The 14,585-nt window shown below is 34.3% G+C and overlaps 1 protein-coding gene across 5 annotated transcripts in view; it reads left to right on the top strand.

Annotated features, from left to right (window-relative positions):
* Coq2 (ubiquinone biosynthesis protein COQ2, mitochondrial) overlaps positions 1 to 14,585 on the top strand; it is a 345,825-nt gene that overhangs the window by 30,752 nt on the left and 300,488 nt on the right. The window contains exon 1 of one of the 5 annotated variants that reach the window (XM_081738707.1): positions 12,592 to 12,740. The exons of the other annotated variants lie outside the window; for them this stretch is intronic. The gene's annotated coding sequence lies outside the window, so the exon portion shown is untranslated. Of the gene's footprint in view, positions 1 to 12,591; positions 12,741 to 14,585 lie in introns of those variants that run through there. 5 annotated transcript variants of the gene reach the window in all.

The following is a 14,585-nucleotide window of genomic DNA, read 5'->3' as shown; positions in this document are numbered from 1 at the left end:
TGCGTTATTTTCTGTCAGTTCATATAGTTTTATATATTATATATTTATAGAATTTTATGGCGTTAGAGGCATCAACAACCTTAAGCCCGTCACGTTTGAGGAATGACGTCTCTCGGTGAGCACAGGATCCGGGGAGAGATATGGAACAAAGAAATAAGGGGGAGGAAGCGACGTGGGGCCTATATGTGAGGTACCATCCCAGCATTTTCCTGTTGTGAGTGAGGAAAATCCAGGAAAAATCTTACTCGGGATAGATGGCCTGAAAAAGCGTCCACCTTTTCGACCTAGTGGCCCTACTGGAAATCGAACCTGGCACCGCTCTTGCCTTCGGCGCGAGCGTTAGCCACTACGCCACAGGGTCCACAAATTGGAATTTAAAAAACAATTTAAATTTGGTATTGTAGAATCTGGATAGGGTTGTTTATGAAAATTACAACAAATAAATAAATAAAATAACAGTTTAAAACTTTAGTTGTGTTTTATGGGGAACTGAAAATCATTCCATGTTATTTCAATTTAAAGCATCCCAAGGTATTTATGGAACATTTTCTACACCCAAAAATGATTAGGCACTTCCAGTAGGACTACAACAATTAAATTTGGCGAAGTTTGTAGCCTCCTGAAACTATATAGAAAATTCCCAAAAGTGAATATTTTCAATTTTTAGCAGCTTTAAAGAGACCCCCCCCCCCAAAAAAAAAAAGAAACTAGTTTAAATAGACTTCTTGGATGTATAAAATCTCATATTTTAGATACCGTAATTGAAATCAGAATAAAAACTAGGAAGTTTGGTATGTTTGTAGGTTTATGAAGTGCGAGGCCGTACGATGAGGAAATTTTGTATCTGGCGACAAATTCCCACCTACTCAAAATTAGAATAATTACATAAACATTCAACTGTGCCAACTGCCAAATTCTCAAAAGAAGTGATAATTCACAGCAACTACGGTAACTAAGAAAATATTAAGTCAGTTGAACGTAGCGGTATTCTTCTAAATAAATATTGCCAATAAGGCGTTTTAATTTGCCAGCTTTCAAAAGTTGGTAAATTTGGGACGAAGTCACACCTAGCAAAAGCCTAGATTAGTTACATAAACTTTCAATTGTGCCACCTGCAAAGTCTATAAAAGAAGTGACAGTTCACAGCAACTACGGTAACTAAGAAAATATTAAGTCAGTTGAACGTACCGGTATTCTTCTAAATAAATATTGCCAATAAGGCGTTTTAATTTGCCAGCTTTCAAAAGTTGGTAAATTTGGGACGAAGTCACACCTAGCAAAAGCCTAGATTAGTTACATAAACTTTCAATTGTGCCACCTGCAAAGTCTATAAAAGAAGTGACAGTTCACAGCAATTAGGTAACTAAGAAAGTGTTAAGCTAAGTAAGTCAATTGAACATAACGACAATCTTCTGAACAAGGCATTTGCCAACTTGATCAGAAGTTGGTGACTTTGGGGGGAGGCTACCCCTTTCTCCCCCTTAACGACGCTCCTGCTAAGAAGACTTTCGGTTATTTTTTCCGGGTCTTCTAAATAAGTCATAGTTCCCCAAGGAAAACTTCCTGGGTACAGCCCTGTATGATTATTTAATTATATTAATCAATATTTTATTTGTCAGTTTCGTTTCTATGCAGTTTGGATCCTACGCAATTTGGATCCTTCGCAGTTTGGATTCTACGCAGTTTTGTTTCTACGCAGTTTTGACACTATACAGTTTTGGTCCTATATAATTATATAGGGTTTTTCTTTATATAACTTCAAAAAAATATTATTACTTATTATTCTGTGATTATAAAATAATAGTTTTTTTTTATTGTTCAACATTTTCAACGATGAGAATACGATTCCTGAATCTGTCACTACTCCTGGTGAATTGTTTCTTCTAGTTTGTACGATGCTGAAAGGTCAGTGCTTATCTTAGATCAGTTGCATTATCAAGCATTCTTGAAAGCAACTCGTCACAAGTGAAATTCAGTTGGAAGCTTTGCAACCTACCAGTGCAGCAGCTCACCAACACTTATTTCGGGTCTATCACCAGGTACAAGTCTGGGAGGGTAACAAGCTACCCCCTACTTCCTAAGGATCGCAGAGAATTGAAACGTGTTTGGAACCAATCTTGACAGTGAAAGCTCCAGCTCTGGACTCTGTATTTTAACTTGTATATTGTAGCTGCAAGATGGGATGTGAACCCGTATTTCAATGCAGAAAAATAGGACTAATATGTACCTCGTTGTGTGTACATTGTAATGGCAGTGGTTGTACCAAATCCTATTATGAAGAAATCAATCCCGATGAAAATACGAACGTGGACACTATTGAAACGTAATAATCGTTATTGAAATCCAGACTGCATTTAGAAACACTTTATAATGAAAAAGGCACTCTGTTGTTAACGAATTCTACAATTATGATTGCCTTTCATTTCGGATACATGAAAACATTGTAAGACCCTCTTTAATTGGAACTCTTGTAGACTGTGCACGTTATCAGATATTTTTACATCTTATTTGTGTTACTATTGATAAATTAGAGAGAATTTGGTGACTCGTAGATGATTTGTCTAAGGTTAGGGGTAAACTGGCCTCCGATAGAAGCCTGCTACACCAGTTGTTTAAATATTTGTTATTTCTTTTCTATCATTATGATCCCAGTGAAACTTGGAGGCTATATTTTGTGTATGTTGTATTTAATGTAAGTTTAATTGCTACTCTCCGAGGACGAGATTGTCAACTGATTAAGAGAAAGAAATCGGAAGAATGGAAAGTTTGGGGATTTTTTTTTTTTAATGAGTCTCTCCGTTACTTCCCACATGTGTAGTAGACTGGTTAGTGTCTGTAAGCGGAGTCCTTTTATATTCAAATGAAGTAAAAATAACATCAATAGTGCAAATATAACATGAGTTATAGCTATTAAAGTTAGAATCAGTTCTTACCTTTAAAATAACAGTTTATCTTCCATTTTCTAATATGGCAGCCAAACCCGTCACCACGTATTTCAGGATTTTTAGTATGTTGTTATACATACCTTTCTCAAGGTATATACAAAATTTCAGCTTGTTATGATTTTTTGGGGGGCTAATGTATAAGAAAACTATTCTTAAGAAGGGAAATTTTATTGATTTTTAAAAAGAAATCCCTTTGTTACTTCCCACATGTGCAGTAAACTAGTAAGTGTGATGCATGGTCTGCAAGCCTAATCCTTTGTTATTCGAATGAAGTAAAAATAATAAGGCGACTATTAAGAAAGATTTTAATGTTCTACATCACAACTTCTTTCGCGGCATTACCTTATGAGCTGATTTGTTTTATATACATAATTCTATACTATATGCAATAGCATCATATGTACTTCTATTTTCATATTTATATTGTCAGTGTGAATAGCAGCAATACAAAATATCAGTATCAGTACTGAAATACTTGCATGTTTTTCGTAGTTTCAATCAAGTCAAAAGGTAAGATAAGGGGGGAAACCTTTTGCATTGTTTGCTTAATATGTGGCCAAACTTGTCTTGAGGATGTAAAATGTGGCACCTTTTACGCACTACGAGCAGTGGCAGTTTTAGCGAGTAGGCCGGGTAGGCACGGACCTACCCAAAAACTTTGAAAAATATATAAACACTAAAATATACAATAAAGAGTAAATCTATTTCCCACTTTTTATATTAATGGTAAATAATTATTTAATAAACAGCATCAACCACTATTGTAAAAGCAATTTCCTATTGTCATTAACCAATCAATGTGCATATGTATCCATACGCGATGGAGCGGGGCTACCCAAAATAAAAATTCTAAATATTGTTCCGTTTTAATAATGTTTACTGTTGGTAAAATACATCGAAGTGCCGTACTTTTGGGGGGAAAAGGATCATAGAAAACCCCACCAGAGGCATTTATTGAAATCAGAAGTATCTTTGGTATCTATTTATGTATAAATGGGTCAGAACCAAAGTGGATTCAAATAATTCCTATCTTTATTCACTTTTCTTACTGATATGCAAATTAAATCTTTGTATTTCTTTAACTTGGACTAATAAAAGTTGTAGTAAACTAACTTGGACTAAATTAGTTCTTCTGTACTCTGCAGTATTATGAAATTGTCCATATGTAATTCTGTATAATGTTTTTATTTGTGTAACTGTTCATCTTTTTGTCCTTATGAAATGACTCTTGACAATTATATTAACAACTAGGCCTATGTAAAGATCAGTACAACGTATTTTTATCAGGAGTCCTTCGTAAGTGAGTCGGCAATCGCATCTGTGACCGATTAGTCCCGATTTCGTGTCGAAATGTACAGTTTCTCTTGGATGTAAGCCGAGAAGCGGTTTGGATTCCGCTTTAAGCTTATGACCCCTCCCAGCATAACCTTGTTGTTGCATAATAACACCAAGGTGATACAAACTAATTTCTGTCCATATCTAATATAAATACAGAGAGTAAATCTGTATTTATATTACTTTATATTATTATTATATTACAACTGTTTTTTCTTTTTTCTTTTTTTAATAAAAGCCATGGTTTTTGCCAACCCTGGTAGGTAGGTATGTAGGTAGGTAGGTAGGTAGACAGACAGGCAGGTAGATAGATATACATGAAGTTTATTCAGGCCAAGAAGGTCCCGTTCAGACCGTTTTTTAAAAGCACTCAAATACCTGTGATGTCTATACCGAACTTCGCTGGTCTATTTCGGTCCTCGTGAGATCTAAATATCTCCTTTGAGGTCTAAATGGGACTTACGGGCTGCCAACACTTTAAAACAACTTCAAGAATCAAAATGAAATATGACGTATTAAATTGTTTTCGAAATTTTACACAAAAAACGCTGAAATTTCGTACCATGGAAATATTAACAGGGGGGTTTTGTTTCATGTATTACTTAGTACAACAAAATTAACAGTGTTGCCAATCCAATAACAAGATTTTTCAAATATCACTAGGCAATGTTTTTCTATATTTCAAATTTGCATGTTAAACGAAAATTTACAGCATTTATTGTTCAGTGCTGCAAACCGAAGTCCTTGCAGTATCGAAAACATTCAAATTTTTAAAGTTCTCTACTACAATAATATGGCAAGTGAATTGCACGGGAAAATGCATATTGGAAGTACCTTAGTATCGAATACCAGTGATTTATGCAAAATTTTGAACTTAGGGGGGGGGGGTGTTTAAAAAATCTGGGGAGGTGCAATCTTCAATTAAGGTCGTATCCTATTATCGTCTTTTTATTTATTTTTTTAAAACTAAAATTCGTTGATGCAACGAACGATTGCATTGAATTTCCTTCCTCAGACAGAGCGAATTAGCGTCGATTTTCTCATGCTTTGTGTGAAGTCAAGAAGAAAACGTTGGCAGTCGATTGATCAAACGTTGTTGTGACGATCACAACCATGTAAAGATTGATTTCCATTCAACTTTGCGTTGCGTGCTTTGCTTGAAAATTTATCTTGTTGAAAGTAAGTTGTTTTATTATATTGGCACTTAAAAACAAGAATTCAAAATGTTTTAAGAACCAAAATAGTAAGTTTTTTAATGGTGTCTTCCCGTTCTGCCTAATCTTTCGAGACGAAGAATTCTGTCCAGGGAGGGATTTCCTCAAGAGAATTTTTCTTTAAAGAAGAATAACTATTTCTTTAAGTTTTATCATAAATTTTAGATGTAATTCTACTTGTTCTTCTAGGAAAAATAACTAGATACAGTTCTGTTATTAACAGCGTTATTCACATCTACTTCAGTAGAAATTAATGTAATTAAAAAAAAAAAAACTACCTGCAGAGAAATGGAAAATTGATTGACTCAGTTGCAAGAAAACCGTTTCACATTGTAGCTGAAACGAAGATAACGCGAAGTTACTTCGATCTAGTATCAAGTCATTTCACAACAAAATTTTATTCAGTTTTCCAGTAGTTCACCTCCAACATACCCAAGGCTCGCAGCCAGAGGTGGTTTTAGAATTTTAATTTTGGGTAGCCCCGCTCCATCGCGTATGGATACATATGCACATTGATTGATTAATGACAATAGGAAATTGCTTTTACAATAGTGGTTGATGCTGTTTATTAAATAATTATTTATCATTAATATAAAAAGTGGGAAATAGATTTACTCTTTATTGTATATTTTAGTGTTTATATATTTTTCAAAGTTTTTGGGTAGGTCCGTGCCTACCCGGCCTACTTGCTGAAAACTGCCACTGCTCGTAGTGCGTAAAAGGTGCCACATTTTACATCCTCAAGACAAGTTTGGCCACATATTAAGCAAACAATGCAAAAGGTTTCCCCCCTTATCTTACCTTTTGACTTGATTGAAACTACGAAAAACATGCAAGTATTTCAGTACTGATACTGATATTTTGTATTGCTGCTATTCACACTGATAATATAAATATGAAAATAGAAGTACATATGATGCTATTGCATATAGTATAGAATTATGTATATAAAACAAATCAGCTCATAAGGTAATGCCGAGAAAGAAGTTGTGATGTAGAACATTAAAATCTTTCTTAATAGTCGCCTTATTATTTTTACTTCATTCGAATAACAAAGGATTAGGCTTGCAGACCATGCATCACACTTACTAGTTTACTGCACATGTGGGAAGTAACAAAGGGATTCCTTTTTAAAATCAATAAAATTTCCCTTCTTAAGAATAGTTTTCTTATACATTAGCCCCCCAAAAAATCATAACAAGCTGAAATTTTGCATATACCTTGAGAAAGGTGTGTATAACAACATACTAAAAGTCCTGAAATACGTGGTGACGGGTTTGGCTGCCATATTAAAAAATGGAAGATAAACTGTTATTTTAAAGGTAAGAACTGGTTCTAACTTTAATAGCTATAACTCATGTTATATTTGCACTATTGATGTTATTTTTACTTCATTTGAATATAAAAGGACTCCGCTTACAGACACTAACCAGTCTACTACACATGTGGGAAGTAACGGAGAGACTCATTAAAAAAAAAAAAAAAAAATCCCCAAACTTTCCATTCTTCCGATTTCTTTCTCTTAATCAGTTGACAATCTCGTCCTCGGAGAGTAGCAATTAAACTTACATTAAATACAACATACACAAAATATAGCCTCCAAGTTTACTGGGATCATAATGATAGAAAAGAAATAACAAATATTTATACAACTGGTGTAGCAGGCTTCTATCGGAGGCCAGTTTACCCCTAACCTTAGACAAATCATCTACGAGTCACCAAATTCTCTCTAATTTATCAATAGTAACACAAATAAGATGTAAAAATATCTGATAACGTGCACAGTCTACAATAGTTCCAATTAAAGAGGGTCTTACAATGTTTTCATGTATCCGAAATGAAAGGCAATCATAATTGTAGAATTCGTTAACAACAGAGTGCCTTTTTCATTATAAAGTGTTTCTAAATGCAGTCTGGATTTCAATAACGATTATTACGTTTCAATAGTGTCCACGTTCGTATTTTCATCGGGATTGATTTCTTCATAATAGGATTTGGTACAACTACTGCCATTACAATGTACACACAACGAGGTACATATTAGTCCTATTTTTCTGCATTGAAATACGGGTTCACATCCCATCTTGCAGCTACAATATACAAGTTAAAATACAGAGTCCAGAGCTGGAGCTTTCACTGTCAAGATTGGTTCCAAACACGTTTCAATTCTCTGCGATCCTTAGGAAGTAGGGGGTAGCTTGTTACCCTCCCAGACTTGTACCTGGTGATAGACCCGAAATAAGTGTTGGTGAGCTGCTGCACTGGTAGATTGCAAAGCTTCCAACTGAATTTCACTTGTGACGAGATATTTCACAATTGCTTTCAAGAATGCTTGATAATGCAACTGATCTAAGATAAGCACTGACCTTTCAGCATCGTACAAACTAGAAGAAACAATTCACCAGGAGTAGTGACGGATTCAGGAATCGTATTCTCATCGTTGAAAATGTTGAACAATAAAAAAAACTATTATTTTATAATCACAGAATAATAAGTAATAATATTTTTTTGAAGTTATATAAAGAAAAACCCTATATAATTATATAGGACCAAAACTGTATAGTGTCAAAACTGCGTAGAAACAAAACTGCGTAGAATCCAAACTGCGAAGGATCCAAATTGCGTAGGATCCAAACTGCATAGAAACGAAACTGACAAATAAAATATTGATTAATATAATTAAATAATCATACAGGGCTGTACCCAGGAAGTTTTCCTTGGGGAACTATGACTTATTTAGAAGACCCGGAAAAAATAACCGAAAGTCTTCTTAGCAGGAGCGTCGTTAAGGGGGAGAAAGGGGTAGCCTCCCCCCAAAGTCACCAACTTCTGATCAAGTTGGCAAATGCCTTGTTCAGAAGATTGTCGTTATGTTCAAATGACTTACTTAGCTTAACACTTTCTTAGTTACCTAATTGCTGTGAACTGTCACTTCTTTTATAGACTTTGCAGGTGGCACAATTGAAAGTTTATGTAACTAATCTAGGCTTTTGCTAGGTGTGACTTCGTCCCAAATTTACCAACTTTTGAAAGCTGGCAAATTAAAACGCCTTATTGGCAATATTTATTTAGAAGAATACCGCTACGTTCAACTGACTTAATATTTTCTTAGTTACCGTAGTTGCTGTGAATTATCACTTCTTTTGAGAATTTGGCAGTTGGCACAGTTGAATGTTTATGTAATTATTCTAATTTTGAGTAGGTGGAAATTTGTCGCCAGATACAAAATTTCCTCATCGTACGGCCTCGCACCTCATAAACCTACAAACATACCAAACTTCCTAGTTTTTATTCTGATTTCAATTACGGTATCTAAAATATGAGATTTTATACATCCAAGAAGTCTATTTAAACTAGTTTGTTTTTTTTTTGGGGGGGGGTCTCTTTAAAGCTGCTAAAAATTGAATATATTTTGGGAATTTTCTATATAGTTCCAGGAGGCTACAAACTTCGCCAAATTTAATTGTTGTAGTTCTACTGGAAGTGCCTAATCATTTTTGGGTGTAGAAAATGTTCCATAAATACCTTGGGATGCTTTAAATTGAAATAACATGGAATGATTTTCAGTTCCCCATAAAACACAACTAAAGTTTTAAACTGTTATTTTATTTATTTATTTGTTGTAATTTTCATAAACAACCTTATCCAGATTCTACAATACCAAATTTAAATTGTTTTTTAATTTCCAATTTGTGGACCCTGTGGCGTAGTGGCTAACGCTCGCGCCGAAGGCAAGAGCGGTGCCAGGTTCGATTTCCAGTAGGGCCACTAGGTCGAAAAGGTGGACGCTTTTTCAGGCCATCTATCCCGAGTAAGATTTTTCCTGGATTTTCCTCACTCACAACAGGAAAATGCTGGGATGGTACCTCACATATAGGCCCCACGTCGCTTCCTCCCCCCTCATTTCTTTCTTCCATTTCTCTCCCCGGATCCTGTGCTCACCGAGAGACGTCATTCCTCAAACGTGACGGGCTTAAGGTTGTTGATGCCTCTAACGCCATAAAATTCTATAAATATATAATATATAAAACTATATGAACTGACAGAAAATAACGCATACTTCTGGTTAACGAGAAAACTTCAAATTTGGCATGTTTGTTCATTTCCAGAAATGACCGACCGAAAAAAAAAAAAAAAAAACACTGCCGAAAGTGAACATTTTTAGTTTTTAGGAGGTCTAATGGGAAGGAGAAAATTTTCTCCATGTTATTCTTATGGATGTTTTTTGGACATAAAATCTTATGTTTTAGACACCTAGAATTGGAATTAAAAGTTCAAATCCTTGTACGTTTCCGATAGCATCATAGGTATAAATTATCAAAAATTAAAAATCCAAATTTATTCAGGTTTTATGGGCAACTTAAGAATTGTAGCATTCCGGGAGTAACCCACAGGAAAATTCCGAAAGTTTTTTTTTTTTTTTTTTTTAGGGATGTAATGGAAAGGAGAAAATGTTCCCCATGTTATTCTTAAGGGAGATGTTTTGGCCACCACATTATTGGACACTTCAAGTAGAGTCCCAATGGTCAGCTTTCGCATGACTGTAGCATTCCGCGTCTAAGCCAAAGGAAAATTCCGAAAAGTGAATATTTCCAGTTTTTAGGGGGTCTAATCAGGAGAAAATTTTTCCCATGTTATTTTTATGGGAATTTTCTCAGCCTAAAATCTTATGTTTTAGGTACTTAGAATTGGAATTAAAACTTAAAAGTTGGTATCCTTGTACGTTTCCGTTAGCATCATCCAGGTAAATCACCAAAAATAAATTAAAAAAAAAAAAACTATATTGAGGTTTTATGGGCAACTGAAAAGTCGTTAACATGTTATTTAAATGGGACATGATTTAGCCCCCAAAATTATTGGGCACTTCGGGTAGGGACCCAATGGTCAGCTTTGGCATGATTGTAACAGTCTGGGACTAACCCACAGAAAAATTCCGAAAAGTGAATATTTTCAGTTTTTAGGGAGTCTAATGGGGAAGACAAAAAAAAACTCCATGTTATTTAAATGGACGTTTCCTTGAGACAAAATATCATGATTGAAATGGGAATAGGAATTTAAAATTCGGTATGGTTGTAGGCTCATGAGGTGCAAGACCGTAGGCTGAGCTAATTTTGGATTTGGCGACGTAGTCCCACCTAGCCAAAACTAGTCTAATTACATAAACCTTTAACTGTGCCAACTGCTAAGTCCGTAAAAGAGTTGTTAGTTCACAGCAACTGGGTAACTAACAAAATGCTAAATCAAGAAAGTCAATTGAACGTGACGACTGTCTTCTAAGTAATAACTGGGCAATTCTCTGGCAAGTGGTCCTTTGTCAGTAAATTTTAAAATTAATCTGAAACTATGATGTTTATGTTTTTCTATTAAGAAATAGTGTAGCCATGTACTGAGACATTTAAAATCTTTTTGTAAAATATATTTACTAGGTTTTGACAACATAAACTATATCTGTTCTACACCATGCTCAATACTGTTCACATATCCCAATTTTCAAATAATTTTCAAACTAAATTTTAAATCTGTAATTATATGAACAATAGCAAAAAATATGAAGTGGACCTTTGGCAAATATTTGACAATTTTGTTTTAATAAATGTTTTATTCTGGTAGGCAAAAATCGTAGTTTTCTCATGTCATGTTTCGCTGTCCCGTGCGTAACGGAAAACATGTATTTTTTGTCTTCCTTTGTAATTGCAGAGGATAAAGTATTGAAAATTTTGCTCCAAAGTTGAATTATTATTAGCCTGTTAGTGGTACTTATTAAATTTATTTATTATTCTCCTTATGTATTTCATGAGGTATAGAAATGTCCCGTGCGTAACTTTACGCACGGGACATTTACAGATTTATCCAAGGAAGTGAATAAAATTAAGTTACTAAGATTTCAATACGTGTTTATTGTTATTGAAATTAAACAATGAAGAATAAAGTTTTATTTCAACTCAAAGAAACATGAATTTGCTGAGAGAAACTAAATCAAATATAACTAAACATAACTACCAAAAATATTTACGTTAAGTTACATAAAAACATTTACCACTTGGCTTAAAAACAAATTATCATGATAAATCGCACATTTTTCTTTTCATTAGAAAGGTAGGTATTTAAGTTGGTTTGATAGTCTTGTAGGGGGCAAATGGATTCGCAACATTTTACTATATCCTTTCATCTTTTATCAGAAAATTAGGTGCTTGAAGTATATTTACAACTTGATCAAAAGAGACATAAGATCTGATCTTTTCATCACAACAAAACTTTGTACAACTGTTGTCCATGCATTTCAGATTTGTTACTCTAATATCCCCATCTTTTTCTACATCACTTTCAGACACACATACATACTGATATTTAATCCTATTTCTGAAAGAACCACAATAAAATTTCACTAGGAGAAATAAACGTGCTCTAATATTGTCCAGTCTGAGTCCGAGAATCGAAGGATTGGAATATCATTATGAACATCGTCTTTAAAGTTGTATTCTGAATTAATGTCGCTCTCATCATTTGGTGAGTATATCATTCTGTACACTGGCACTCTTCGTTTTCCTTGAACCAATCTAACTTGAATTACCTTGTTCTTCACATTTTAGAGTGTTTTCCTCTTCTAAATGGCCAACAACGAAACAATGGGGAATGAGTTTCGCAAAAGGGACGTGAGAGGAAAAGACTTAATCTTTTAACTTAACTATAACGTTGCATCCTCACTTCATTTTTCAGTCTCATCTTGTTGCTATGTTTAAGTCTATATTTTCTAGCCCTTCCAGCCCTTTCTAGCCCTTGAGTGATATCCTTCGTTGTATGATTTCACATGAAGAGGTAATACATTTAAATAATTATACGTTTGATACTTTGTAAAATACTTCCACATTTTTCTTTTAGAGTTCTGTTAAAACGTTCTACAATACTAGCTTTTATATCAAGATTTTTAGTTGTGATATGTTTTATTTTGTTGTCTTCTAAGTACTTCTGTATTGTTTTATTAGAAAACTCACTTCCTTTATTTGTTCGGAATGTAATTGGTTTTCTGTCTTTGAACACAATTTTCAATGCTTTCAAGACATCATTTGTACTTTCAAATTTTAATGGCACAGCCCAGGCATATCGACTGAACACATCTATTACGGTAAGAATATAACGATATCCATCATTAAATTTATGGAGATTTTGAAGATCATTAATATCATTTCCCCGCTCATCATCAATGTTATTCACTACGTAGAAATCTTTTTTAAAACGACGAGTACAGGTTTGTGTAACGTATAAGTTTTTTTCGCTTAACCATTTTCTTATACAATGTATAGGAATTTTCTTCTTTGTAGCTATCCACAATTTTTTAACAGTTGAAAACGATGCAGGATGTGAAGGGTTGTAGTAAATTTTGCTTAACTGTTTGTTTATGGTTTCCATCTTGACAATACTGGACTTCACAGGCACGTTTCCTTTTCCTTATAGGAGATACTACTTTTTCCTTTTCTTCTTCGTCGTCTTCTGGAAACGATTTCAGAGGTATTTCTTCCCTTGACGATGATGCTGCCGGTGATGCTGTAGTTCGTCGTAAAATATATGACAAAGGTTTTGGATTTCCAATAAGTTCTTGAGGTGTGTTATTACAAGATAAATGATTACAAAATTTCTCCCATCCCGGTGGATTTGTGTCTCCGGGGTCGCGACACATCAGAAATTAAATCTACAATGTGAGATCCTTCTAGTTTATTACCTCTGATGTAGAAAGTTCCTTTATTATGCCTTCATTCTATGTAGTAGTAATTCAGGTCTTTTACGAAACATTTTGGGTATAGATAACAATATTTCTTCTTCTACTTCAGGCTTCTCTGATTTAGTCGACGTAATCGAAAGTGTCAGAGGTTCTTCTTGTTTTAGTATTAAATGTAAATATTTTTGAAAAATATTATTATATTGATTCCACTTTTCTTCATCAGTAAGCGATGATAACTATAAAATCTCTCGCATTTCTTGATCCAAATTAGATTCACGTTTCTCCAGGCCTGATGATGATGCTGGTGTTTGTATACGATTAAGAACTTGGAACTAAAATCATCTTTGCGTGTTCCATTGCACTAACGGAATAGTAAACTTGATATGCACCAGTTAAAATAGGAACTAATAATGCCGGTAGAATCCACCCTGCTGCTGCACTAGTAAATGCTCCTTCTTTTGGAGATCCTTTCTTCACAAGATATCGAAGCGTCCTCTTGTATCGCTTTAATCGTGCTTTCTGTGTCTTTGTAAGACGTACATTCCCTTTTAATGCATTATAACATTCGCAAATACTACGAATCACTGAAGAGTCTGCATTAGCCACTATAGCTTTACGTAATTTAGGATTTGCTTTGCTCAGCGTACGAAGATCTCCGTGTTTTACTCTTGGAGACATATTGCCAGAATGAAGAAACAGTTTAAAACTCATTATAAACACATCTTCTATTTCGTTGGAACATAAAGGTAATGATAAATATAATCAGGAAATATATTTGTTTGAAAACGAAGTTCATCTAGCGTATCCTGTTTTAAATCAATAAATAAATATCCATATGGTAACTTTCTTGCGTCGTTGAAACTTTCTCGAAGAAATTTTGGATTCTCAGGTGTTAGTTTGTAACTCAAATGTTTAATTTGTGATTTATCTCTTGGATTTTTAAATAATACGAGATAAGAACAATTCAAGCTCATATCTCTGCTTCCTTTTCCCTGATGAAATGTGTTTTGTGTAATAAATAGTACACTAAGATTTCTATGAGAGAATCCTTTGTAAAGAAATAAACTATATTGCGGTTCATTTCACACATTTGATCATCAATAATAATAAGATGTGGTCCAGTTTCAGGTAAAAGGTCTTCTGTTCGTTGTAATCCTTCAATAAATTGTACTTTTGTCGAGATTTCTCTGTATGCATTTTGCCATTCTGCATAATACCAATAAATATGACGAAACGATGTATTAACCATACGTTATAAATTGGACAGGAATCGTATTAAAAGGAAGTTTTTCCACATCCACTTGGTCCGGCAACAATAAACGAAAGGGGATGTTTCCATGTCGTATCCATGTTAAAGAGTAGGATCTTTCTTTC

Source organism: Thermobia domestica, chromosome 14 (assembly GCF_964235325.1).
Source record: "Thermobia domestica chromosome 14, izTheDome1.hap1.1, whole genome shotgun sequence".
Lineage (NCBI taxonomy): Eukaryota > Metazoa > Arthropoda > Insecta > Zygentoma > Lepismatidae > Thermobia > Thermobia domestica.
Note: the sequence above shows the minus strand (reverse complement) of the source record. Positions and strands in the feature narration are given on the sequence as shown.